The following is a 27,804-nucleotide window of genomic DNA, read 5'->3' as shown; positions in this document are numbered from 1 at the left end:
TTTGAATCAACTTTTTTTTTCGATTAATTTTTCTCTTACTTTTACGGAGTAGTACTATTAAATTTCCCACATATGTTTATCTCCAATGAAATATAAAATTTCATCAATTTTGCCTAGTTTACTTTATTTTATTATTTTTCTTTATTTTAGTAACGTCAGCATTAAATTGTGGAGAACTGATACTCAAAACGTCCTAACAACTTGTGGCCCAAACAGTTCTTGTTTCCAACACGAGATGTCACCACTAATTTAGATTCAATAGCCATCATGTGGCTTAAAATCGAAGCTTTTAGGCTTGACTGAGAAGTGATGTTGAGAAATTTCTTGCTTTGGTTTATGTGGACTAATTAATTAGACACTGCAAGTATTTGAAATAAATAAAATAATATTTCTGTGGTATATTTATATCCAAAAATTCTCAAGATATGTTTTTTCCCCCATTGATTTGGTTGGCAGTAATTTTGTAATGTCCAACTTTTGCACCGAGATTATATCAGACGCTATCCGTCTCTTGCATTTTGTGAGATTATATTTTAGCATTCCTTTCAGTATTTAGGCTATATGAGACGTGCATCTAGAGCATAATGTGGAATAAGAATGATATGAACTCCCACCTCTAATCGAACCCAGTCAAATCTAAATGGTAGGAACTGGGAAGGGGACAGTTAGGACCCAAACTATAATAGAGACCCCCTATCATGAGTTTACTATCAACTTTCAAAATATATAAGAATACCTTAAAATAGTTTTGTCACTTAAAAAACTGGGGGCTAAGCCCTTTCGGCCCCAGGCTAGATCCGTTATTGGGTACCCCACCGATCTACTTCTTAGAGCTATTATTGAGGTTTGTATCTGAGTCAAGCACCTATAACGGAATTCGAACACGGGTCCACGTGAACTAAAAGCGCACGCATTAAACGGGTAATTACAAAGAGGTACTTTCTTTAAATTAATGTTAATATATGTTGTTCATATATAACTAAATGACAAAATTCTATTTCGGTCGGGAGGTCATATGATTTGGATTCCACTTTAAGCTATAGGTCTACGTTTTATATAGCCTTTCTGCTGAAAGGGACGTTAAATTCAAATGAAATTAAAATAAAACTTGAAGGACAAAAGTAGTGTGAACATCCTAAAGCGTCGAAAATTTTCAGTTGTTGAACTTTGTAAGTAAGTCCAGAAAAAGCAGGCACGTTAGCCCGCTTGGCATCGAAGAAGAATTTTTTGTTGTTTTTTTCCTAGAAGTTTAGCGTTGTTTTTCAGCACAAAGGATATGTGAGGTGTGGATCTAGAATTTAAATGAAACCAGAACCTCCATAACGCGTTCAATACTTTCTCACGGGAATCCAACCTGAGACCGGATGCATCAAAGGTGCGCTACCTAATCACTAGGTCAGCTTGGAAGACTCAATGAAAATTTCTGCAGGCTCAAGTACACACTGAAAGACCGGAGTTCACATCGACATTCGCAATGGAAAGTCATACTCCTCCCTGGAATTCTAGTGAATCAATAGTTTCAATGAAATTTCCAGGCACGAGAAATATATTTCATTTGTCTATTATTTGTTTACGTTTCCAACTTCTATTGCAAAAGTATCTGTTACATGACATTAAATGACCAGGAAAATACAAAATCATTACATTTCCAAATTCTATTGCAAAAGAATCTGTTACATGACATTAGGTGGTCAGGAAAATACAAAATCATTACATTTCCAACTTCTATTGCAAAAGAATCTGTTACATGACATTAGATGGTCAGGAAAATACAAAATCATTACATTTCCAACTTCTATTGCAAAAGTATCTGTTACATGACTTTAGGTGGTCAGGAAAATACAAAATCATTACATTTCCAACTTCTATTGCAAAAGTATTTGTTACATGACTTTAGGTGACCAGGAAAATACAAAATCATTACATTTCCAACTTCTATTGCAAAAGTATCTGTTATATGACATTAGATGGTCAGGAAAATACAAAATCATTACATTTCCAACTTCTATTGCAAAAGAATCTGTTACATGACATTAGGTGGTCAGGAAAATACAAAATCATTACATTTCCAAATTCTATTGCACAAGATTCTGTTACATGACATTAGATGATTAGGAAAATATAAAAGCATTTTTTAAGGACTATGTTGTAAATGTCCTCATAACTATGTTGTAAATGCCGGGATGATATCATACAACTCAACCCCTGTACGACGGACTTCCGAGCTGTCCTATACTTACATAAAAAAGGCCATACATATTTTTTTAATTAATAAAAAGAACTATAAGCTTTGCCCCTCATGTGAAAAATCCTGCGGACGTGCATGGAAGTGAACCTTAACTTATACAAACTGTGATTATCCGAGAATCGATCTAAGGACCATGCAAATCCGTGACGAACGCTTTACCGCAGAACCACTACTAATTCCCTACTTACAATTTGAAATTTACATTGTAGTTATAGGATATTAAAAGTGACTTGATGAGGACATTACTGTCGACTCGAAATAAATGCTTAATTACCGTAATTTATTGCGAAATGAAATTTTGGCCACCTTTAATTCTATATTTAAAGAGGGAAAAGCGCTTAATAGATCTTATTTCTGTTTTCATCTCTTGTTAATCAGCCAACAATTATCAACTTGTTAATGGTCTCCTTGTAACGTTTATTTACAGACAGTAACAATCGTACATCTTCAGTATTGTTGCTGTTACTTTTCTTTTAAAAGAAAAAACAATGAAAGAAGCGTTCGTTATAAACAACGTATCTCTATAGAGCTACTGCATTTAAAACTAGGAAATGGCTTGTAGATCGCATAAGATAAAGTGCAAAACGATTCGAGATGAGCGATGTAGATTTATGTCTCACCGGTCCGTCGCTAGGTGTAGCGAGTGTATATAGACAATCGAGGCCGTAAGCCTTCACACGAAAACCGTACTTCAAGACATCTCTATCCGTCCATACAGCCAGGTTTTTGACTCAACATTGAGACAGCGGTTACGGCGTTCTAATGTGTCATTATGAATTTTATGAGGCGAAATCGAGACGGTTGAAGCTTTTGGGCAACAACTTATACATGGTTCTTTGGTTTATGGTGCACTCTAGCGGTTAAAATGGGAAACCCAGGTACGTCAGACGCGCGATTGGCGTGTTATCATTCTTTCCCGACCGTGTTATGATAGCCAAGACCAGCGGCATCTGGCGGGGATTTTTTTCTCTCTCTTTCCCTTTCCCAAAATAATAATAATACTGGACGGGGGTTGAGCAATTGTGAATGAATGTTTCAAAAATTCTTCATTTTATATCCAAAACGAAAGAAGATGGCAATTCCACAATTAAACTGCTTTTGCGTCAAAATACGTAGTTGAGGGAGAAAAAACTGTCAGAGAAATTAAAGAAAAAAGAAGTTTGTTTGTGATGATCATGTGATGTTTTGAAACGAGCCGTTCGAAAGGTTTACAAAATGTGGTCTTCTCCTAAAATTTATGTACGGTATAAAATTGTTAAGTGTTCTTCTAATGTTCCAGCTTACCGTGTCTTCTTTTGCTTTGTTTTCTGCCCTTTATTTTAGTTCCTATTAAGAGTTCGTTTCATGTAGTTTTATCCTCCACGGGGCTTTTTAATAGTCCACTCACGGTTTGTGAATCAATTCGCACGGAAAATATGCCTTTTTATTTTTATTTATAGATACATTCTCTAAGTACAGATAAACTAAACAAAACAAGCTGGGAAGTGGCCGGCCGTAAGGCTTTCAGTTTGAGAGTGTGTGATCAGTACTTTCTACTTCGGCTTCTATTATCAACATTTTTCAGTTTCTCAGTCTAATATTCGCTGCTTATAATTCATGTAGTTCTGCAAATTAATGAACATCGAAAATTAAGGTTACATGAACGAGACGAGACAAAAAAATTCGTGACTTTTTTTTAAAAAAATGATTTGAGACTAGACAGAGCTCTTTCAATAGAAATAGATAGCTCAGTGGTAAAGCGATCATCTCTGGTGCGTGGGGTTCCTGGTTCTATCTCAGCTCATGCCAAGAGGGCTTTAGGGAGGACGAACACCGTGTCTCGGGGATCTCCCGTTTCCTCCCACTTTCTTCATTCCACCATTTCATTCATTATTTCACTATCACCGTCTCCTTTAGCCTAGCCGGATCGTAAAACTTAAATATTTTATTTCATTTTTAGGGCAGTATTTTATTAAACATATTTGCTGTTATGGGTCATTAAAAAAGTTACTTTCCCTAAATATCAGTAATTAGCGATATAGAAAATTTGAGTCGGAAGTGAATAGTTAATATTTAATTAAAAGTGGGGGGAAATAACTGAACCAAAAAAGGTAACAAAACTAAATATGATTTTCGAGCTCCTTTCTTACGTTGGAAAATATTGGATCATTTTTCCTATAAGTTAGTTGATTGGTATCACGTGGAAAAGTAAGTGTTTCGTTTTCAGTAAACACGCAACGTTTTACCCATGTTTAAGTCAGGGCGTGACTTCCTGCGATTTTTTCCTTTAATTTAATTATTTTTCCCCATCTTCAGGATCTAGAAAGAAAGAGTTATAATAACTACACGTTACAGGAAATTAGTGTAAATCTAAAAATTTAATCATTCTCCCCTCCGTTGCCCGTATTGTGCTATCCCCCCTTTCCTTATTAAAGCTTCAACCCCTTTTCAACTGTCTTTTATGATTAAGTTCCCTCCCTGCACCTACTGTACACTCACACATGGACACTCTCCCGTTTGCTCTTTTGCATGTATATGGGGTTTCTTTGAGTGTGGGTTGCACAGGAATTACCTTATAATTATCGCAAGAGATCTTAAAGCTTAGGTTTAATGGGCGCCGTGGCTCCGATTTGGAAAATCCCCCCAGAAATGCAATGGACCGCCTCTCCAATGCACAGCGTCCTCTATTGTAAAAGCCAAAGAGAGGACGAGTATGTTGCGGCGAAATGGAAAGAGAGAGAGAGAGAGAGAGAGAGAGAGAGAGAGAGAGATGAAGCTGGATATTATGGACCAAGCCCAGCCATGGATTGGACGTCCCTATAATCTGCAGAGCTTTCTTTTTTTTCTTTTTTTTCCCTAAATCTCCCGTGTCACTTCAACTAGTAAACTTTAAGAGCTTGATGTTTTGTGCTTCTAAAATGATTATTTTAAATTTTTTTTTCGTTTTCTGGCATAGTAATATAGAACAAAAAGTATTGATATTCGGTCCTAATTTTGTCGCTCAATTGTGATTGGTTAACTCATGCTATACTGACTCAGATAGAATTTTGTTTTAGGAACCTAGTGAAATTAAGTTCTATGATTGTTTGGATCTAAATTCCAATACAAAGGCTCGAAGTTAATTGAGTCGAGTTGATTTGACTATAACGTCACTTTCAGTAGCGAGGCTATATGAGACTTGGACTTACAGCTTGATGTGGGATCCGAACCACACGAGTTCCCGCCGGGAATAGAACCTGATTTCCGCAGAAAAGGTACGTATGCTAACCACTTAGCGAAGAGGAAGCTCCCAAAGTCAATTAAATTATGAATCATGCAATACAGTAGAGATATTAATGAAATGTAAGCACAATTATTACAGGACAATTTAAAAGAATCTCTTAGCGTACATTATATCCCATCTACTTAACCCTACCAATAAACTACTATTCATGGATCTCACTAGGAGGCATAAATTAATAGTACTGTGTCATTTTACTTTTGACTGAATTAAACCCCAAGCGTTAGAAACAAGTTTTAAGCTTCAAAGAAAGCACGCTCTGTGTTTCAAGAAGATCAGATAATTTTTACGAAATTAATAGGTATAATCAAAGGGTGAAATGAATGCCGATTTCAATATTTCACACCGACCAATGGTGATGATTGTGAAATTTCAAAGAAAATTAAGCCATATTTTATCAAACATGATAATTTTTACTAAACTTGTTATTTAAAATTTTGTTATTAATTCGTTTATGTATGCAAGCTTTGAAACTTGTAGTATATTTTAATCCCTTTTACCCTCTAATTCTTCGCAAATTTCAATCCTAAAAATACATTTATTTCCTAACCCATAAGTAGAAAGCCTATGCAAAATTAAGCTAAAAGTGTATAACTTTTATAGAAGTTATCAAAGATAAGATAAGATATAAAGACAGATACATAAATGTTTGTTGAGTTGAATGGTAGAATCTCAGTTATCGAAGAGAAGATAAGATATAAAGACAGATACACAAATGCTTGTTGAGTTGAATGGTAGAATCTCAGTTATCGAAGAGAAGATAAGATATAAAGACAGATACATAAATGTTTGTTGAGTTGAATGGAAGAATCTCAGTTATCGAAGAGAAGATAAGATATAAAGACAGATACACAAATGCTTGTTGAGTTGAATGGTAGAACCTCAGTTATCGATAAGGAGATAAGACATAAAGACAAACACACAAAAGCTTATTGAGTTAAATGGTAGAACCTTAGTTACCTTTACTTCCATAATGTCTTACTAAAGGGTTGTTAATGAAACAAACTAAGTTGATGCAATCTTTTTTTTTTTTTTTTTTTTTTTTGAGAAAGTCGTCCGATCATCCTAATTTTATAATTCACTTCTATCATCCTAATTTAGTCACGATCAGTCAAGATCCTAAGTTTAGATTCGTACCTGTAGATCTCATACGGTATCTACTCTTCTTTGTAATTGATTTTGGCAATAGAAAAAAATAAATGAATGACGAAAACTCATTTAAGTACGAGTGAAACACCTATACATACTCCGAAACTTTCATATTTGTCCCTGCAAAAATTTGACAAAATATATATTAAAGGTTGAAAACATTATTAACATGTTATCAATAGTAAGCGACCTTAAAAAGTCATGCTATTTGTTATTATTATTATTTGCTGTTTAATTAAAGATACAGAAAGCTAGTTGGTGTTAGGGTATGCACATGAGGCAAAAGTTGAGGCATGAGAGTGCCTTGTCTCTAAAAGTTCTCGTGAAAGTGATGTGTTGTCTCGAGAAATGATTCTGTATCTATAAGAAAAGAACTCTTTGTCTCGTCTTAAATCTTGTGACTAAAATTATGTCTCGTTTCGTCTCGTGCACAACCCAAGTTAGTATCATTACAATAGTCATGCTAAATGAAATAACACGCAATTCACAATCAAAACTTAAATTCAGATTGTAGTAACAACAATAATAATAATAATACATTTACCATATAACAGTTTATGTTCTACACACTTACTCAACCATTCTTGTATGATAAAATGGTAGATACGTAGTAAAAGTTTGAAAGTACCATTTATGGTTTTGGATTCTAGTCGTTCTTCAGAAATCTTATGACAGATTTGTGCAGCAAAAAAGATATATAAATATTTATCATTTTTGGTTTCCTCTACCCGTACTTTAAGCATCAACATACGGAAACGATAACACAATATATATATCATAAAACATTACTGTCTTTTATTTTTAACCTCTTGTTAACCCTGAACTAAAAATAACTGAAGATCTAGATGGAGGGAAGTGTGGGATAGGAATAAACAACCACCAATGAAGGGAGCTAAGGGTATTTTTATATGGTAAGCAGGGAGAAAAACCCTAATATCTTACGGATGACGTGACAGAAGGAATATTTGGCGTTTTTGATGGATGCTGAGGGATTGTTAGGGATCGTGCGTTGCTCTTAGATTCTCAGGTAACACGTCTTCTTTACTCCTCTCTTCTGGCTGTATACTGTTTCTCCATTTATATCCTTATGGAACGTAATTATTGGTGAGGGTGTTCGCTTAATGTGTTGTTGCCGATTGACAAATGCCTGTGTTCCTCGTTACCCTGTCAAAGGCAAGAATGCAAACCATTTCACAAGTGTAGAGTTTTTCTGGTTTTATTACTTCACTCATATACATACGTAACTATGGATACACATATATATGTATGAAAATTACTATATACTTCAGGCAAATTTCATGTCATTCCGTCGCTGTAAAATTACAGTGATATACAACAAGAAGAATTTTAATATTAAATTGTAGAATGCTTAATAGTTACTACCATTGATTTATAACAACCCCTATTCCTCATATTGCATATAGCTATAAACAGATAAGAGTGAGAAAATAGCTCGTTTGTGAGTGATTACTATTCCTCATGAATAATATCATGATCAGTGACGTATTTAAGAGGTGGCTTATGGACTGAAGCCCCCTCAGAAATTTTATTTACTATTTTAAAGTAAATGAAATATCTTGCAGAATTTTCACATTTCCACGAATAAAGTTAGGAAAGCCTCCCCGAAATAAAATTGTAAATACGCCACTGAACATGATAATGGAAAGTGTTTATTGTAATTTAATAACTATTGTACATCACTTTGTTCACTAGTCCTTTTACTGAAAAATCTTACTGTGCTTTACACAGATCAATTGCTTCTCATAGTATTACTCTTTCTTTATTAATCTGAGTTTTGTTCTACGTATCTTAGCCATTTACCTCTCTTATATATATATATATATATATATATATATATATATATATATATATATATATATATATATATATATATATATATATATATATATATAGAGAGAGAGAGAGAGAGAGAGAGAGAGATTGACACATCTCAATTTACTTAAAGTGAAAAAAAATCTCAGTTCATGTGTTCAATATAAGCGTGTAATTAGGCTCATTACCTTACGGACCAATCATAATTAAGTTCACAAACAAAACCGTTAATTAACAGTAGCATCAGTTTTTTAAACATTTATCCTGAACAAATATTTTCTTCTAACGTTCTCCAGACATAGCTTAGAAATTTTTGTAATGTCCTTACTTTTTATTAGCATACACTAATTACTCACCTACTAAGTTAATTAAACATATATTTACATAGAAGTCCCACATTACCTTGTTTTTCTAGAAAGGAAAAAGACGCTTTGAGCGAGAGAGAAACAATTAGTGGTATTTTGTTTAATTAAAATGAGAGCTCTAATACGATAACTCCTTTCTAGTGTTACGTCCTTTTATTTACGCGTCTAATTTAAATGTTAGACTATCTTTTAGCACTTTAGACACGCTAATTGGCTTTACTCGTGCGTTGAAAATTGACTCCTGTCTTCTCTGCTGGTTGTTTAAGAAATGAATTCTTACCTTTAGCACTTCAGAAGCCTTGTTCACGTACTCTTGGATTCTATTGGTGATTGTTTCTAAGCTCTGGTGCTACAGCTCACGAACCCAGATGACCTTTCGTAGGTGATGAGTGGTCAGTCAGCACATAGACTTGAAATAAAACTTCTGGTGCAACATGTCTTAGAGGGCAAGAAATAAAACTTCTGGTGCAACATGTCTTAAAGGGCAAGAAATAAAATTTCTAGTGCAACATGTCTTAGAGGGCAAGAAATAAAACTTCTGGTGCAACATGTCTTTGAGGGCAAGAAATAAAATTTCTGGTGCAACATGTCTTACAGGGCAAGAAATAAAATTTCTAGTGCAACATGTCTTAGAGGGCAAGAAATAAAACCTGGTGCAACATGTCTTAGAGGGCAAGAAATAAAACTTCTGGGGCAACATGCCTTACAAGGCAAGCCTAAAACTTCTGGTGCAACATACCTTTGAGGGTTTACCAGCTGGCTTTGGCACTCATGCTTTCTGGCCATATTCGGTCAATGGATCGGCTTCCGTAGCTGTTATTTCTGATTTTCTAGTCTGGAGTTTGCTAATTATTTCTTTCAAGTGGTTTCTCAATTCTCCTCATGACGATGAGTGGACGCCATAATGACAATACCAACTGGTGAGGCCACCAATCTTTTCTTTCCGGTACTGCTTGACTTCGTTGATCTCTGAAAAAGCGGCATTCCCCAGCGGCTAGGGCGTTAGCTAGCACATAGACCTGCAAAGCATAATTTATCGTTTCCTCGATACCTTATATTTTAGTTCCCAAGTTCTCATTTTAGTTCCTAGAAGTTCCCAAGTGCTTCATGAGAAATGGGTCAAAATCGGAAATTCAGGGCCTCCAGCGAGAATCGAACACCAGCCAAGGCGCACAAAAACCATTAGCTGCAGAATAAAAACGAGTCTATGAAAACTAAATAATCAGGACTGGTTTTCAGTGTCCTGCACTCCAGTTCTCTTGGATGTGGGATAGTGTGATGTGAAACGACCTTGCATAGTAGTTTGTACACTAACCAACTGCCTAGCCGTGGTTCGAACCTCACATTACTAGTAGATCCTCTCCTTCATGACCACGCTGTTACATAAAGACGCAAAAACTCTAACGCAATTGGTCGAACAAGATTCATCTTTGTTTGAAAGAATCCCATCCATAGAGAGTGTTGCTGATTTCTTTATGACTTTGTTCGGGGGAGGAAAGGAGGCATTCATGCATGCTTGTCACTGTCAAATATCAAAAGAAACATATACAGATCTAGCGGGCCCAAAAGACTTTTCGGGATGCACGGGATCCTCGCTCCCTTCTCGACCGTCGCCTGTGTCTAGATAGGATTATAAGTCCAGTTTTCCAAAGAAAGATGACTGCTTATTTTTTTTTTTAACAACAAGATTGTACCTAGGTCCTATTATTGGATTTTCAACAGCACTATTGTTGTCAAAGAGACGAGAAATAAGATTTTCTCGTCTCAAAATTCTTCTCGTCTCGTTTTGTAAATTTATGTACAAAATTTGTGCCCTGACTTTTTTCTTAATTTCATCTAGAAGTTATCAGAGCCCTTCCGCCTCACGAGAGATTCACGAAATGTGTGATATAATACTTAAACCATGTTTATTATTGGAATATATTGTCTAAGGTATGTGGCACTAGAATTTTTATATCTTGCCCTAAGGCATGTTGCACCAGAAGTTTTATTTCTTGCCCTCTAAGGCATATTGCACCAGAATTCTTATATCTTGCCCTCTAAGACATGTTGAATCAGAATTTTTATATCTTGCCCTCTAAGGCATGTTGCACCAGAATTTTTATATCTTGCCCTCTAAGGCATGTTGCACCAGAATTTTTATATCTTGCCCTTTAAGGCATGTTGCACCAGAATTTTTATATCTTGCCCTCTAAGGCATGTTGCACGAGAATTGGAATATATTGACTTGCGTATCTTTAAACTTTGATAAATCCTGTTCACTGTGTTCATTAACTCACTTTATCAATCTATGTTTTTTTTTTATTAAAAATGATGAAACATTAAAATAATCTTTCAGATCTAAGACTTGAATGAACTAGTGTTGCTCACCAGATTCTTTAAATTTTCTAGTCTCGTCTCGAATTGGAAAATGTGCTCGTCTCGTTTTCGACACTAAACAGCACTAATACTACTAAGCTTACCTTTAAGTTTGGAAACGAAAGGGTTGTGCGAGAGATACTCTGTGTGACCGGCAGAATTCATATTTCCCTATTATAGCCTAGTGTCATGTAATATAGGATGATTGGAAAAGCAGAGGGAGATGAGAAAACACAATGGCCCTTATATGAAGGAATTAGGAGACAAGGGTGGTGCCAATAACATCTTTGCGGAAGGAGTGGGAAAGAAGGATCCACCCCTCACCTTTTCTGGAACGCCATTTCACTAATGAAACCCCCCTTTAACGTTCCCTCAGCACGTTGCAAGGTTCGTTTGGAGAAGCCAAGTGCGCTTCCCTGTTAAGGTCCCTATAGTTTTAGTGTCAAGGAAGGGTTAGTGATATATATGGCCTCACAGATGGGCAAACTATTTCCAACGGCTGTGCGGGACGGGGGAGAGCGGGCAGAGAAGCTCGTTCTGGAAGAGTCGGCTGTAACCAACGACTAGCAATTTTCTCACAATTAGAACCCAGCGACAATAAATAAAGTGGAAAGGATTAGAACCACCATGTGTGCAGTCATGTACTTTCTACCTCGTTTTTTTTTTTCTTTCTTCAAGTTCCAAAGTAAAATGAATTACGGTAGGATCTGGCAACTTGTTCCTGTGTTACAAATTAACAAATGCAACATACAAGCAGCACAACTGCAAACCTCGTTACTTTTGCTAGAACACAAGAGTGAACTTTAATAAGCTTAGAAATAAGAATAGTAATTGTAATTTATTATCCAATGCAATTTCCAAGCAACCTACTGTTCAAAATTGTTTCAAGTCTCTGGATGACAAATTGTTTTTGAGTTTACTGCCCCTTTTCGGCACCAAGGCTATGTGAGACATGACGTTACAGCTGGACATGGGGTCCTAAACAAATGAAACTTTGGTCTCAGTGGTTGAGAGCTCTTATATCTGGTGTGTGGGGTCCCTGGTTCGATCCCCGTCCAAGTAACTTTTGTGGTGGACAATATCGGTGCATGGACTTTTCCGGGGTACTCCCATTTCCTCCCACATTCTCTTTCCACCATTCTTTCATCATCAGTCACTTGCCTTAACCATTCGTCTCCCTTAGCCTGACAGACATAAACTCAAAGGGAAGTTAAATTCAAAGATTTTCGAACCAGATGAGTTCTCATCAAGATTCAAGTCCAAGGTTGTGTACGAGTCAATAGCTGAGGCTGTCTTGTTTTGAAAACGTGTCGTGTAACGGATGTCTCGTCTCGAAGAGTGTATCTGTTTCTGTTGCTAGTGACCTATCTCGTTTCGTGAGTAACCGTAATCTGGAACCCGTGTCACCAGAATTGAAGACAAAACGTTTAGCCACAAAGTAGCTCTCTTCGAAATATTTATTAACTCAGTAGGAAGACATCGAAATTAAAATTCCGATAATTCTACAGTAATTATGTGATATCTTCAAATAGATAAAAGATAATCGAAATGTGGAACAAGAGCGAGCTAGACAATATTATTTTACATGAGATACCGTTATCACGACTCACTTATCTGCTTTTGATTTCGAGCCATTTTGAAAATCGGCATTTATTTTCACGTTTCTAAACAGCTGAAAACAGAAAGCCACTAGGTGACTTGTGATAACGGTATCTCACGCAAAATAATATTGTCTAGGGCGCTCTTGTTTCATATTTCAATTATCTTTTGTCTATTTGAAGATATCACATAATTACTGTAAAATTAGCAGTATTTTAATTTCGCCGGGATGAAGACTCTTAAATTCCTCGTCAAGTGTGGAAATCATTTCAGATGTTTTTGTATACCTTAATCTGGTAAAAGTTTATTTTATGGCATAATATCTTGCTCGAGAGGGGGATTTAAACTTGGAAGTGCACCCTCTTATGTACGCCACTGCAGTACATGTTAATTGCGTTTCTACTGCATATCTTTGCTAACGGTTTCCAAACACATTTTTATTTAAAAATAATAAAAACAAGAAACGCAGGTTACATAAATCAAAATCATTGATGATGACTCTACCGACAAAGCAAAGAAACTTATGAATTGCTAAGCAGGCACTCATACGTATATCTAAGATAAACTCTGAGGGACAATGATTTTTTAAAAACATTTTGTAAAGTCAGGTCAAATACAAGTGTAGTAAGATTTCTTTCCTCGTAAGAATAGTAATGTATTTACAGGAATTAAATGATTTATGAAAAATATTTGGTCTAGGAATTAATTCGTGCGGGTGGACAAGAGATGGCGCAACGAACGGAGCGTCCCACAGTTCCGTGTATCCACACATGTGTTGCAAACCCCTATCATCGCGTATCGTTCGTAGTATAGGGCAGTGGATTAAAGCGTCAACAACACCAGTTTGTAGTTAAGTGAACATGGCGCAATTTGTGCCTGATAAAGTGTTTTTGCGGGGTGTCCTGCTGCATTACTTTAACATGCAGAAAAGTGCGACTGAAAGTCATCGTATTTTGGTGGAAGTGTATGGTGACCATGCTCTAGCTGAGCGAACGTGTCAGAAGTGGTTTGCACGGTTTAGAAGTGGTGATTTCGGCTTGGCAGACCAAGAGCGAGCTGGACAGCCAAAAAAATTTCAAGACGAAGAATTGACAGCATTGCTCGAGCAGGATTCGTGTCAAACGCAGGAACAACTTGCAGCAGCATTAGGCGTTGATCAAACAACAGTCTCCAAACGCTTGAAAGCCATGGGAATGATTCAAAAGATGTCACATTGGGTTCCACATGAATTGAAAGACAGAGACGTTGAAAGACGAAAAACCATTTGCGAATTGCTGATTCAACGACAGAGCAGAAAGGGGTTTCTGCATCGAATTATTACGGGTGATGAGAAGTGGATCCATTACGAGAACCCTAAACGAAAAAAGGCCTGGGTGAAACCAGGTGAACCAGGTCCATCACAACCAGAACGAGATATTCACTGTGCAAAGGTTATGCTGTGCATATGGTGGGATATGAAAGGTGTGGTGTACTATGAGCTGCTGCAACCGGGTGAAACTATGAATGGAGAACGTTATCGACAACAATTAATGCGTTTGAAGCAAGCTCTGGCCAGAACACGACCAGAATGGGAGAACAGACATGATAAACTTATTGTTCAACATGATAACGCTCGCCCACATGTCGCAAAACCGGTCAAAACCTATTTAGAAAATGTCGGATGGGAAGTTTTACCCCACCCGCCGTATTCACCAGACGTTGCTCCTTCGGACTACTACTTGTTCGATTGCATGAACAACGATTTGATTGGACAGCGGTTTACTTCTTCAGAAGATATCGAAACATGGGTCTCTGACTGGATCGCTTCCAAGGATGAGGACTTCTTTCGCCACGGAATCCGTACATTGCCTGACAGATGGGCGAAAGTGGTGGCTAGCGATGGACAATATTTTTCTTAAGGTATTTATGTATTTTGTGTTTGTACTACAGCTTCAATGTGTGCGTACCAACCGCACGAATTAATTCCTAGACCAAATAATTATAAGTTGTTTTACATTATTTAATAAAGCAATTCAGAAATTCATGAGTATTACAAACAAACAGTTTTGATTTACTACAGAAGTCTGTCTAACTTAGAGTTATTTCCGGTCTTTATTCAAGTAATAATAATAATAATAATAATAATAATAATAATAATAATAATAATAATAATAATAATAATAATAATAATAATAATAATAATAATAATGCAATGGCGTATTTAGGGGGCTTCCGGGCTTAAGCCCCCCCGAAATCTTACTATAGTCAAGTATATGAAATATCTTGCAGAATTATCACATTTTCAGGCAAAGCCCCCCCCCCGAAAGTTAGCAAAGCCCCTCCCGAAACAAAATCGTAAATACGCCACTGTAATAATGCATTTATTATTATTGTTATTATGTTAAAGTAATTTAATTTTAAACAATTCTATACCTGTTAACTCAAAACTATCTCGCAAAATACATATACAGCGTAAAGTGAGAAAGACAAAAGCCATGGTGATTGGAACAAAGAGATTGGTGTCAAATGTAGAAGTAGGAGTAGAGAAATAGAACAAGTGTCTAGTTTTCGATACCTAGGAAGCATTGTTAGTGATTATATTAATTGTGAGCGTGAAATAAAAGCAAGGTTAGGAATGGCGAAGTAAGCCTTCAGGAGGAAGAAAAAACTTGCACTATTTTGTGGGACCTTAAATAAAGAGTTGTGAAAAAGAGTCATAAAATGCTTCGTGTGGGGTGTTGAACTGTATGAGTCAGAAACATGGACGTTACGCAGAAATGACGAAAAATGACTGAAACCTTTCGAAATGTTGGTGTGGAGAAGAACGGATAGAATAATCTGAGTCGAGCGGAAAACCAATGAGAAGGTGTTAGAAATTGTGGGGAAGAAAAGAACAATTTTAGATAATAATAATAAGAAAAAGAGAAACTGGTTGAGACATCGGCTAAGAAGGAACTGTATCATGAAGGACGTGCTAGAGGGTATGGTGGCACGAAAGAGAGGGAGAGGGCGGAGGAGACTACAATTAATGGACAATATCAAAATACGTAGAAAAATCGTACGTGAAGAAATGGTTAGCTGAAGATCGTGGAGCATGGAACGTTCTCAGCTGCGGCAAGTGACTTGTCAATAATGACTGAATATCTATGGTGGTGGTGATGTAAAGTTGCCAACGAGTCTAAATATTTCCCGTCTCGTCTCGGAAACAAGATTAAAAATTTCTTCATAATTTGAGACGAGAAATTCCGAGGATCTCGTTGGCAACATGAAAAAGTCATTTACATGTATTGGTATTAGGTCTACCTTTTGGGTATTCTTTATTTGTCTCCTTGTATTTAACATTTAGTTTATTTCTTTTATACCCAAGTATCTTGTCAAAGACCCAACCGGGTTGTTTGTAGTGCAGTGTACAATGCTAACTCCGTGAACTATAATATAGTATATTTAGTTTTATTAATATGAAAGGCATGCCATGTAGATGTGTGTAATTTCAGTCTTGTATTTTAAGGTAAATACGATGCAATGTATATTTTTGTAAAGTCACAGATTCACAAATCCTTATCTAGTAGGATTTCTTCCTTATAAGAATATATTATTTATCTATTTACAAGAATATATTAATTATTCATTTACAAGAATATATTATTTATCTATTTGCAAGAATATATTATTTATTTATTTACAAGAATATATTATTTACTTATTTATTTATTTATTCATAAGAATATATTATTTATTTATTCATAAGAATATATTATTTATTTATTCATAAGAATATATTATTTATTTATTTACAAGAATGTATTATTTATTTATCTACAAAAATTGGTATTTATTAATCTGCAAGAATATATTATTTATTTATCTGCAAGAGTATATAATTTACTTATTTACAAGAATATATTAGTTACTTATTCACAAGAATATTTTATTTACTTACAAGAATAAATTATTATTTATATGCAAGAATATATTATTTATATATTTACAAAAATGTATTATTTATTCATTTAAAAGAATAAATTATTAAAAATTATATATACAGGTATACTTTTGAGTAATAAATATCTACTGTGGTTCCAAAGCTACTCTACACAACTACTCCCTAACAATAATTAATTTCCTACTTATGAACTTGTAACAAAGTATGATATGATCCATTGAAAACTTAAATTTCGTGGGAATTCCGTACGGAACCAATAGGGACTTTTCATAACATTGTAATTATCGTGACAGACCAATGAAAAACAAAAGGCCGGTCCCAAAATAATTACGAAAGTGTGTGGAACAGAGTCCCAGCTCAGCAATCAATATTCAACCTTTCTCAATACGTAATTTAAGAAAATGTTTGCCCTGGGCTATATTTTTTTTAGAAAAAAAAGGGCATAAAATCCTACGAGGAACAAGATTAGTATACAGCGCCATCTATGATCGCTTAATTCATATTCTACTCGCCAAAGTTATATCTCTGTTAAGCTACGTGCTGTAATAATATATGCTTCGCCACTTTTGTTCGCTCTTCCTATGAACCTAAAGTATATTTTTCCCTGAACATCTATAATGTTAGTTTCATAACCGTAGAGGAAACCATAATATATAGCCGAGAATAAGTTTCTCAATTTTTGCTTGGTTCACAGGGCCGTGGAGGCGAGTCATCTTGCGGTAGAATACGTAATTACTTCGTAGAGTAAATATAGGTATTTTAGCGGGTTGTGTAAGTTTGCTGTGTTCGCTCTGTGTTAATGTTTTTTTTTTCTTCCAAATACCTTAGCCATGTGAACTCAGTAACACCAACTATAGAAGCCAATTTTTCGTATCTTGTGTTGATCAAAGAACATGAAAAATGAAATGAAATCTTTTAAGTTTTACGTCCCACGACAGGTAGGCTAAAGCAGACGGTGATGATGAGAAATGGATGAAATGGTGGAATGAAGAAAGTGGGAGGAAAACGGGAGAAGTCCGAGAAAACCCACACGCATCCTGTGTTTGTCCACCACAAAACTCACTTGACGCGAGCTGAAATCGAACAAGGACTCCACACACCAGATGTGCAGGCTCTAGCACTGAGCCACCGTGGCCCCATGTTTTGCAAATTGTCCAATATATGAACTGTAGTACGTTTTTTCCCCTTATCTGAGCAGTGACTGTTCCTCAAAGTAAGATCCACGAATTTTTCCAGGCAGTGATTTTCTCTCGGGGGGTTTCAACACAATGGGGGTCCAAAGAGTATTACTAATAACTAGTGCGAATTTACATTGAGGACGATAGGATAAATGGTTCCGGGCAGACGCGCCCCAGAAATTTTTATTGGGAGGGGACGAAGTTTGGGAAGGACAGGTACAATACTACAAGCCCCTACTTCTATGTAGCATTGAACGGGTATTATTCTGCATCCGAAATGACGATAAGTAATTGTAAAATACTTCCGCCTATATTTTCAGAAAAAAATGATAGAATTAGTTAGATTGTTTTTATAAGAGAAAGAGTACAGATGAAGTGTAAGATTAAATTTTCATGCTACATCAATCATTTCCCTGTTAAACAAGTAATTTTTAATTGAGAAAGTGTACACATACATATTCAGTAAGGATTTTTGGGGGGGGGAGGGTAGACCAAGACCGATAGGTTCGGACCAGATAGACCGCCCGACCCCGAAAACTAATATTCTGATATTGGACATTTTCTATCATTTTTACACATATTCTATTCTCCATTCTCCTCTTCCAAATTACGGGGGCTAAATTTGGACTTAAACGACATCGGAAGTGTCCTGTTCATCTCAGCGACCCTGAAAACTATGGATTCGACATTAATATTGGTCATTTTTGATCAGCTTTATGTATCTCCCTCTTCCCTAAGTTGTGAGGCTGAATTTGGATTTAAACAGCATCGAAAATGTCACTGTTCATCTCAGCAACCCCGAACACTATAGATTACGCACTAATATCACTCATTTTCGATCATTTTTAAATATCTCCTCCTTCTCCACCTCTAACTTCTACCGTCAAAGTGATAAGATAAAAACCTTCCCAGGACCGAATCTAATATATGCTGAAAATTTGATCGAGATAGGTTGGGTGGTTCAAGAGTTGTTGTCACATAGTTACTTTCAATTATATAATATAGCTTCATTGTCGCTATTATTTCGATTCCCTTGCAGTTATTTTTTTATATTTTTTATATTTGTATTTAAAGAAAGTCGTGAGGGACTAGAGATATTTATACTGGAAATATAATACTAAAAAGCGAAACAAGAAATAAAAAGAATATATTTTTATTTTTACAATCTTGGCCTCAGGCTACGTATTTGAATTAATCGTGTACCAGGAGCCAGAAGAATCTTAAATTCGTTTCAATCAAGATGGTTTACCTCACGATTCGAACTCTGGTCTCCAAGTTACAAACTGTAAGCCTTTACGGTCATATTTACTGACCGATTACCGTTAATTCTGGCTGCCAACCGATTAATCTAAAATTTACGGAATTAGTGTTAAAGTTATGGTAATAGAACATAAATTCGGTCATTTATGTCCTATTACCATAACTTTAACACTAATACCATAAATTTTAGGGTAATCGGTTGGCAGCCATATGCCCTATTACCATAACTTTAACACTAATATCGTAAATTTTTGGGTAATCGGTTGGCAGCCAGAATTGACGGTAATCGGTCAGTAAATGTGACCAAAATTGTTTGCAGTGCATAATGAAAGCTTATTTCACAAACATATGACTAATTGCTTTTACTTGTATTTATATCGTAGTCGCGTTTCATATGCTATGCTGCTGATTTTGTTGCTTTTATTTATTTATTTATTTATGGAAAATATTAATAAATTTATGTATTGAAAAAATACTAAAATTTATAATTTTTTTAGCTAGTTGGCACCACCATATGTAAGAACTTAATCAGAGAACCTTGCGACCCACAAACCTTGCTATTTGTGTCTTGTTACTTAAATAATTACTATGTCGAAGTCTTAGTAAAAGTAAGTTTTCTGCGACGTTTCCGTCTTTCCAATAATAAGTACGTAGGATCTAAAATAATACTTATTTCGGCGAACTTAAAAACATTCATTACTTTTCTCCTATTTCCGGTGCTTCACCGTTCCAGTTAACGACACAAATGTCATTTCTTTGTGTATCACTGCCATTTATAATTTTTTTTAAAGCTATCCGCAAAAGCAAATCCTTTGTACATTTGCTTTGTCTTTTCTCCATGTGTTTGGATTTCGCCACTCAGAGACTGGTCAGGGCATTGTAAATTGAGGGTGTGTCTGTGCTATCGACAAACGTCTAAAGACAGTCCAGTTTAACTTTGATTAATGGATCGAATATTTAAAGAATCCATTACCTCAAGAATATTCCTTATTTGAACAATACATTATTCGAAGAATATTCCTTATTTCAATATTAGAAGAATGTATTATTTGACCAATATTCCTTATTAGAGATTGGGCATATTGCAAGTGACGAAAGCAATCCTTGAATAGAAATGCCAAGAAACAAGATGAGATCTTTCACTTTAACGTCCCACATTTATTACGCCCTTTTAGGCTAAGCTAAACGATGATAAAGGCAATTGAATGCTAGTATTTAGGTTTTACGTTTCACGTTTATGCCGGCTAAGCTAAAAAAGACGGTGATAATGAGAAATTAATGAAATGAAGAAAGTGGGACGAAACGGGAGTACCCCGAAGAAACCCACGTACACGGTGTTTGTCCACCACAAAGTCCACTTGGAGCGAGCTGGGATCGACCCAAGGACCTCATACACCAGAGGTGAACATTCTATCACTGAGCCACCGCGGCCCCGATAGTGAAATAATTGGTGGAATGATAATGAGGGATGAAACGATAGTACTCGAAAAAATACTACGGACATGATATTGTCCATCATAAACTTACTTGACTGAGAATCGATCCACTCTACCACTGAACCTTAGCACCACCAAGAATCAAACAGAATGTGTGAAACATTCTTATGCAGGTCGATGTAACGAAATAAAGAAGCACTTCGGAATAGTTTAGAAGAATTGCCATTTGTAGATGTTTGTAGAGAATAGTTAGGAAGACGTTTATCCAGCACTGGATTGATGTGCATGAAGCATCGTCTGTCTGTAGCCTGTACTGGCTAGTCGCGATCACCTAAAATTACCGTTCAGCGTACCCAGTCTAATACTTGTCTATTTATCGTGGCCGCGGTGGCTCAGTGGTAGAGCGTTCACCCCTGGTTCTTGGTTCGATCCCAGCTAGCGACAAGTGAGCTTTGTAGTGTGCAAACACCGTGTATGTGGGTTTTCTCGGAGTTTCCCAGTTTCCTCCCACTTTCTTCATTCCACCATTTCATTCATTTCTCGGGGCCGCGGCAGCTCAGTGGTAGAGCGTTCGCTTTTGGTGCTTGAGGTCCCGGGTTGACACCCTGCTCCCGCCAAGTAAACTTTGTGGTGGACAAACACCGTGTACGTGGGTTTCCTCGGTGCTCTCTCGTTTCCTCCCACTTTCTTCATTTCACCATTTCATTCATTACTCATCATCACCATCTCCTTTAGCCTAGCCGGCATAACCATGGTACGTAAAATTCGAAAATTTCATTTAATTTTTTTCATTCATTTCTCATTATCACTGTCTCCTTTAGAGCCTGTTCTGCATAACCGTGGGACGTAAAACAAAGATTTCATATCATTTCATTTCTCGTGTGTCTATTATTTATTTATTTATTGTTTCAAAATGAAATATTACAGATATTTTTTCTGAGACTTTCACATTACATTAAATAATACCAAATAATTAGCATGGAAATCCTTGTTTTACATGGTTTTGCGTTCGATTCTCTTGAAACTGGTAACACAGTTTTCCATGTTTACCCAACATCATCAAATAATTAAGCTACTTGAATGAAAAAGAAACGTACTAGTTCCTAGGAAACCCAAACTAACTGATCTGATATGTTGACCATATATAATTTAACTAAAGACCATGTGGCTTGCCATAGCCCTTTGCGGTCTCTAAATTTAAGCATAGATTAATAACAATAATCTTCAATTATCTTACATTATTTATTTTTTACGGTGGATATTGTAATTTATAGATAACATGATGTCAATAATTTTGCCAGCAAGAACTTGTAGTTTGAACACTAAATTATAACTTTAATTTATTTTCAACAAATACTCTTTTAAACCCTTATGTACTGGATATCTTCATTGTTGTACTTGCTCATATGTGCGTGTGAAAGGGCGTTTCTGCGTGGTAACAGCTCGGTTTCTGATTGGCCGATGAGTAATATGACAAGATCTTCTAGAAAATTTTGTTCACAACGTAACAAACTAGCTAACTTATATACATGCATATAATAATCTTAGCATGCTGTGTTTTTGAAGTATCTTTCGGAGCTGAATTTCTTGAAATACATTTTTAACTGGTTAGACAGTTGCAATAGTCGAGGTCAGGCTGAAACGAAAGTAGAAAAAAATATATATAATTTATCACCTTATTATACGTACGGTGTTTCCCACCCCCTTTATTTTCCATTTCTCATCTCGTTTTCGTATCTCGGTGGTTCCTCCACTCTAAAGTCATGCAACGTTCATTTTTTTTTCCTTTTAGCCGTCTCCTGTTATTATTTTTATTACTACTTTCCCCGCTGTAAAGAAATATGAAGAATGGCCCGGCTGCATGACAACATGTACTTGTTGTATGCAATATGTAAACGAGGCAAAGGTAGGTTGGGTCCAACTAGCTAGCAAATATATCTGATAAAGCATTGTGTGTGTATATATATATATATTTGGATGCTGTTGTGAGACCGACCAATCTCTTTTCGTTTCTTGTGGCCGACGTTTAACAAAGTATTATAATAGATGTCTGTATCTCGAAAGCCGGCTTCGCTACCCTGTCATTATTTCAAAAACAAAAAAAGAAAGATTATTTTTTTTTCTAAAAAGAAAAATGCAACACAACTTCTCATGACAGACAAATGCTCGAGTTAAGAGAAAATATGGACCAGAAGAGGGCTTATTTCTAAGTTTTTTTTTTCTTTATTTATTTCTTAAGATTTCTTCCAACCGAAGTCTGGAAAAGTTATTTTTCTCTTCTTAGCAGCGTTTCGTCGAGCATACAAACGATCGAAAATTACCCTAAGTTTCAGGTGCATGATACGTTTTCTTTTTTTTTTATTATTTTATTTTATTTCACACAGACTACAAAACTACTCCACCTTCTGCTGTTTAAGATGCCATGTTTTCTCCTCCTCCCCTCCTTCTGCCCTGCTCCAACTCCACTGGAAGTCAACCAATAATACCAAATCATCTTGGAAATGTTAGCATGTTCTTTCAGCTCCACAAAATAGTATATATATATATAAAACATTGTTTCCATTGTCGACTTCAACGCCTTTCCCCAGGAATCACTGGCTACAGCAACAGAATAATAACTACGTTCGTTGATAAATGTGTCTCGCGAGATAATCTTACCGAGTTGAAGGACATTAACTGCGTATTTCTTTTGAGATCTTAATATTCTGTCTGGTATTATACATTGTAATTCGAAGGTTGTAATAATAATAATAATAATAATAATAATAAAATGACCAAACCTCTAGGATAAGAATCATAGATAAAACTGATTCTTTCTGTACGCGAAGGATTTTTTTTTTTTTATTATTATTTACAAAATGCAATTTCATTAAACAAGTCAATTGTCCAAGTTTATGCTATTTTGTAATATCTTAATATGGTCTCTAGTATATTGTGATTTGGACATTGTACAAAATAAAATGAAAACATCAAACCTCCAAGATAAGAATCACTGACGAAGTTGATTCTATCTGTAGTAAGAGGACATTCACTAAAGGAATGAAATGTCCAAAGTGATATTAACAGTAAAACATCATAAATAAACGGTTCTCGTCAAATATTACGAATATTACGTATTGGATGACTCGTTGATTTGAATTTAGGTCGTTGCCTATATAGAAGAAAATCTGCAATTTAAAGTGGAATCCGGACCATTGTACTGTGTTCGATGCTTCGCCACTGAAAATCGTTCCCGGGATGACGTACACCAACACCAAAGTCATACGTGCTTATTATCGTGTCAGCAAGGAGGGTAATATTATCCATATTCTGATTAATTGTTTAACACTGTCATGCAGCATCTACTGCAATTTTGTTGGATTTTACAATGTACTTACTGCCTAACTATATACTGTATACTGCGAAAAATTTAGTAGAAATTCAGAGTCATAAGCAAATATACTGTCTGTAAATAGAAGTATGTAACACGAGAATATGGTGTAACACGTAAATAAATTAACACTTTCAATTCAAGCTCGATTAGGACTCGGGATGCCCTTTCTAATGAAAGCAGACGGAACCCAAGTTTAGCTCGGGCATTACTTTCCAGCGCTGTTAACCCGTTCTGTGGAAGACTTATTCAGGCTCGCACCTGAAAGAAATCATTATTTGTTTGACATATAGCGATGAATTTGTGAAAATACTGGAAGCTGAAAGCTGTTGTCAGTTGTAATGTTTTGCGGTAGATATTTTCTAAATGTTTTTTTCAGTTTACACTTTTTTTAAAAAAAAATAAAATAACACATGAAGAAATGTAGATGGATGAAGAACAAACAGCAAATATTGTTTAATATTGTTTCACCCAATGTTAACAATATTAAACCAGTTTCTGATTTTGTCTATATTATGATTCTGTTGTATATTTTTTTTTTCATGTGAAAGAGTTATGTGAAATAATATTTTTTTTTTCAATTCCAGCCAGCAAAACCAATAAATGTTGCATTAATCTTAAAACAAAATGCTTAATTATTTTTTGCCATATAGAAAATATTTTGCGTGAAAATGTTTTTAAAAATGTATCTTTTTAAAAATGCACTACACTGACTGGAAGCTGGAATCTGCATTGCTACATACGCCCCAGAGCGAAAGTGATAACTTTGATATAACTTAACGTAATGTCTAAATCTCTTATACGCGCAGGTGCGTGTCCAGGGTTTTTTCCGGAATTTGAGGGTTCTTCCATATGTGTTATACAAAGCTACGTGTCATGTTGTCTATTGTAAATTACTATTCAGTGTGGTAAGCATCTTTATTAAGTGCAAATTTTAAGCTCTAAGGGGTTGAAGTCCCATAGATCATCTTGAAATCCCTTAATATATAATATATTATAAGGCGTGTTTCATAGTATTGAAATATATATTTTTATGAGCATGGTTTGTTTTATTGCTTTCAATTTTGACAAATTTTGTGGTTAGAGGGATTTTCTTAGCAAAAGCAGAAATTTGGTATAGTTTTTTTTTAAATATAATAGTTGGGTACAGTGGCGGATCCAGAATGTAAAAACTGGGGGACAACCAGAACCCAGTCTATGATACATATATCACGATTTTATTATAAACTTTCAATAATATATAAATAATAGTTTAAATTATTTTTGTCACTTCAAAAGCTTAGGGGGCGTAGACCCTCCAGCCCCGGGATAGATCCGCCCCTGGTTGGGTAGTATTCTAGAATTCTAGTGTGAATATACGTTCAGCCAAATTGATTTAGTAGAGATATTTCTGCTTCAAGTCAAATTAATATTATCTATATCAAGGTATGTTATTAATGGCTCCATATATACACAGATTTTAAATATTTATCTAAGTTTGTAAAACAAAATCTTTCATATATTTTACGTTGGGTGGAGATGATAGTATAGAGAATTACCAAGTTCATCTCATGGCGTACAGATGGCGAGCACAGCACATCCTGTATGGATTTTAGCTTCTGCTGACGTAGCAGATACGAAGCATCCGGGTCGCTCAGTAGCCGGGACAGGGCTCGAAAATTGATCGGTCGTCGGGATGAAACCAAAGGCGACGCAACACACAGGGGGGAGGAGAAGGGGGGACGTGGGAAGAGAGACAATATGGAAGGAAGAAACCAAAGAGAATTTCAAGGGAGAGTAGGAAGCTAAAATGTGTTTGGTCTTTCCGCCATCTTGAAAATTTTTCAACTGTTTCTGAGATGACAAGGGTGAAGAAAAAATAAGTAGTGATGTGATAAAAAAAAAAGAAAAAAAAAGCTGTCAGCGCCGCTCCGTTTTTCGAAATCATGTTTGAATGCGCCAATTACAATAACACGATGGCCCGTTACTAAACATTAAAAGCCGACAAAATCCTCTATTAAATATCACTATACGGGTAATGAAACAGAATGTTAAGGCAGCCATTACAACGAGTTATTCACGCGATACACTTCACAAGGCGTTTCAATTAGGTTGCGGTAGGTCTATAACATATTTTTTATATATATAACTTTTAAAGCTTTTTGAGACACGTGCTGGAAAGGATTTTAACGGGAAACAAATATATATTTACAAAACACTTGAAATTTAAAGGGAATTTTTTAAAATCTTATACAGTAAACTTCCTCTTTGCCTGTCTTCGGTAAATACAGGGCATGTCAAAATGATGGGCCCGGTTTCAGAAATGTATTCAGTGAAATTTAATAAACATATGTTATTGTGTGACATGACCTTCGAAAGATTAACTTACAAAGTTAAGTTTTCACAGAGTGTTTCTAGTTCCTACCGCTAAGAGTCAGCAAATGAGTATGAAATGAATTGCTGATATTGGTCGCACCATGGTACCAGGAGCGGATCCAGGGGGGGGGCGATTAGGGTGATTGCCCCCAGAAGAGGAGACCTTCTTATTTTATATATATAAATAAAACTCATCCCAAAGTTTGGAGCCCTTAAAAGTAGCCGCATGACAACCCACCGTCCCACCCCAGAAGTCGGTCCTGGATCCGCCCCTGCATGGTACAAAAGATTTGGCAGGAGATATAGTATCGGCTTGATGTGTGCTCTTTGTACCAACGTTGGAGCTGCTACAGAATATCCTATAAATTATGCTGTCATGTACCGAAGAAATGGAGAATGTGAAAAGGACTAAAAATAAAATGAAAAGAATGTAATAAAAAAAAGTGATTTGAAAGTGTAAAGTTACTGTTTATTAAAGGACTTTACTATTTAAAAAAATTGTTACCGATAACGGAGAGTTTTCGTATTTGGGGTTTTTATTAGAGTATAAAATTAAAGTATTTTGAGGTCTCTAAGCGTTTAAACTGTCTGTTGTTCATGGTTCGGAGTCAAAATAAATAGGTTTGTCAATTTTGAGCATAATCTGAAAAGTTGAAATTTTTATTAATTTTTGGACTTGTACAGTTACGGGCAAAAGTGTTCTATTCACGGAATTGCATACCTTCCAGTTATGGTTGCATTCAATTATCGAATTTCGGGAAATAAATAATATAATCAAGTTTGTCATATCATTTGGAGCAAATATAAATATATATTGTAGTATTTCTTGTGTATTTTTCAGTAATCTTTGGAAATTCAAATTAAACGTGGGTAATTCTGTCTGATGTTGAATTCGATCGTTAATATTCAAATTTATATCAAGTTTCTGTGTTGTTAACTGGATCTTATTTAGAATATTATTTATAATAAATTGTTACCATTGGATTTTCATATTTTTATTGAATATTACAGCCTGAAATTAACATTATAATGGTTGAACTGTTTTATTAATGGAATCTGAACGTAAAATTTCTTCTAGCTGGACCGTATTCCATGACTGCCTCTTTTGTATAGTCGTTGTGGTTTGACCTTTGAGTTCTTTTTTCTTTTTTTCGGAGAATTAACCTTCAAAATTCGAGTCTGAACCTCTGTGACGTGCAGAGGAGTGTTACATGTTCCACGTGAAGTGCTCAAGTAGAACACTTGTGATAAGAAACTTTGACAATTTACTTATTTTTGCACATGTCTCACCATAATGTATGTTCATTAGACTTCGCAGAAAAAAATTTCTGAAATCAAGTCTATCATTTTGACTTGCCATGTATAGACTAGCAACCACATATTTTACCAGGCACATTGTTTTCATAACCAAGATTCAAAAACGAAGTATAGTCTTGTTTTTAAAAAGTGGCCACCCAAATTTAAAAAAAAAA

The 27,804-nt window shown here is 35.6% G+C and overlaps 2 long non-coding RNA genes across 4 annotated transcripts in view; one reads left to right on the top strand and one right to left on the bottom strand.

Moving 5' to 3' along the window:
- Positions 1-27,804, top strand: part of LOC145678882 (uncharacterized) — a 231,375-nt gene that overhangs the window by 60,887 nt on the left and 142,684 nt on the right. The window lies entirely within an intron of this gene.
- Positions 1-27,804, bottom strand: part of LOC145678880 (uncharacterized) — a 156,497-nt gene that overhangs the window by 8,774 nt on the left and 119,919 nt on the right. Inside the window, exon 3 of one of the 3 annotated variants that reach the window (XR_014130482.1) lies at positions 1,484-7,820. The exons of the other annotated variants lie outside the window; for them this stretch is intronic. This is a non-coding gene — a long non-coding RNA (uncharacterized LOC145678880). Of the gene's footprint in view, positions 1-1,483; positions 7,821-27,804 lie in introns of those variants that run through there. 3 annotated transcript variants of the gene reach the window in all.

Source organism: Thermobia domestica, chromosome 2 (assembly GCF_964235325.1).
Source record: "Thermobia domestica chromosome 2, izTheDome1.hap1.1, whole genome shotgun sequence".
Taxonomy (NCBI): Eukaryota; Metazoa; Arthropoda; class Insecta; order Zygentoma; family Lepismatidae; genus Thermobia; species Thermobia domestica.
The sequence above is the reverse complement of the archived record's forward strand: the minus strand, read 5'-3'. Positions and strand labels throughout refer to the sequence as shown.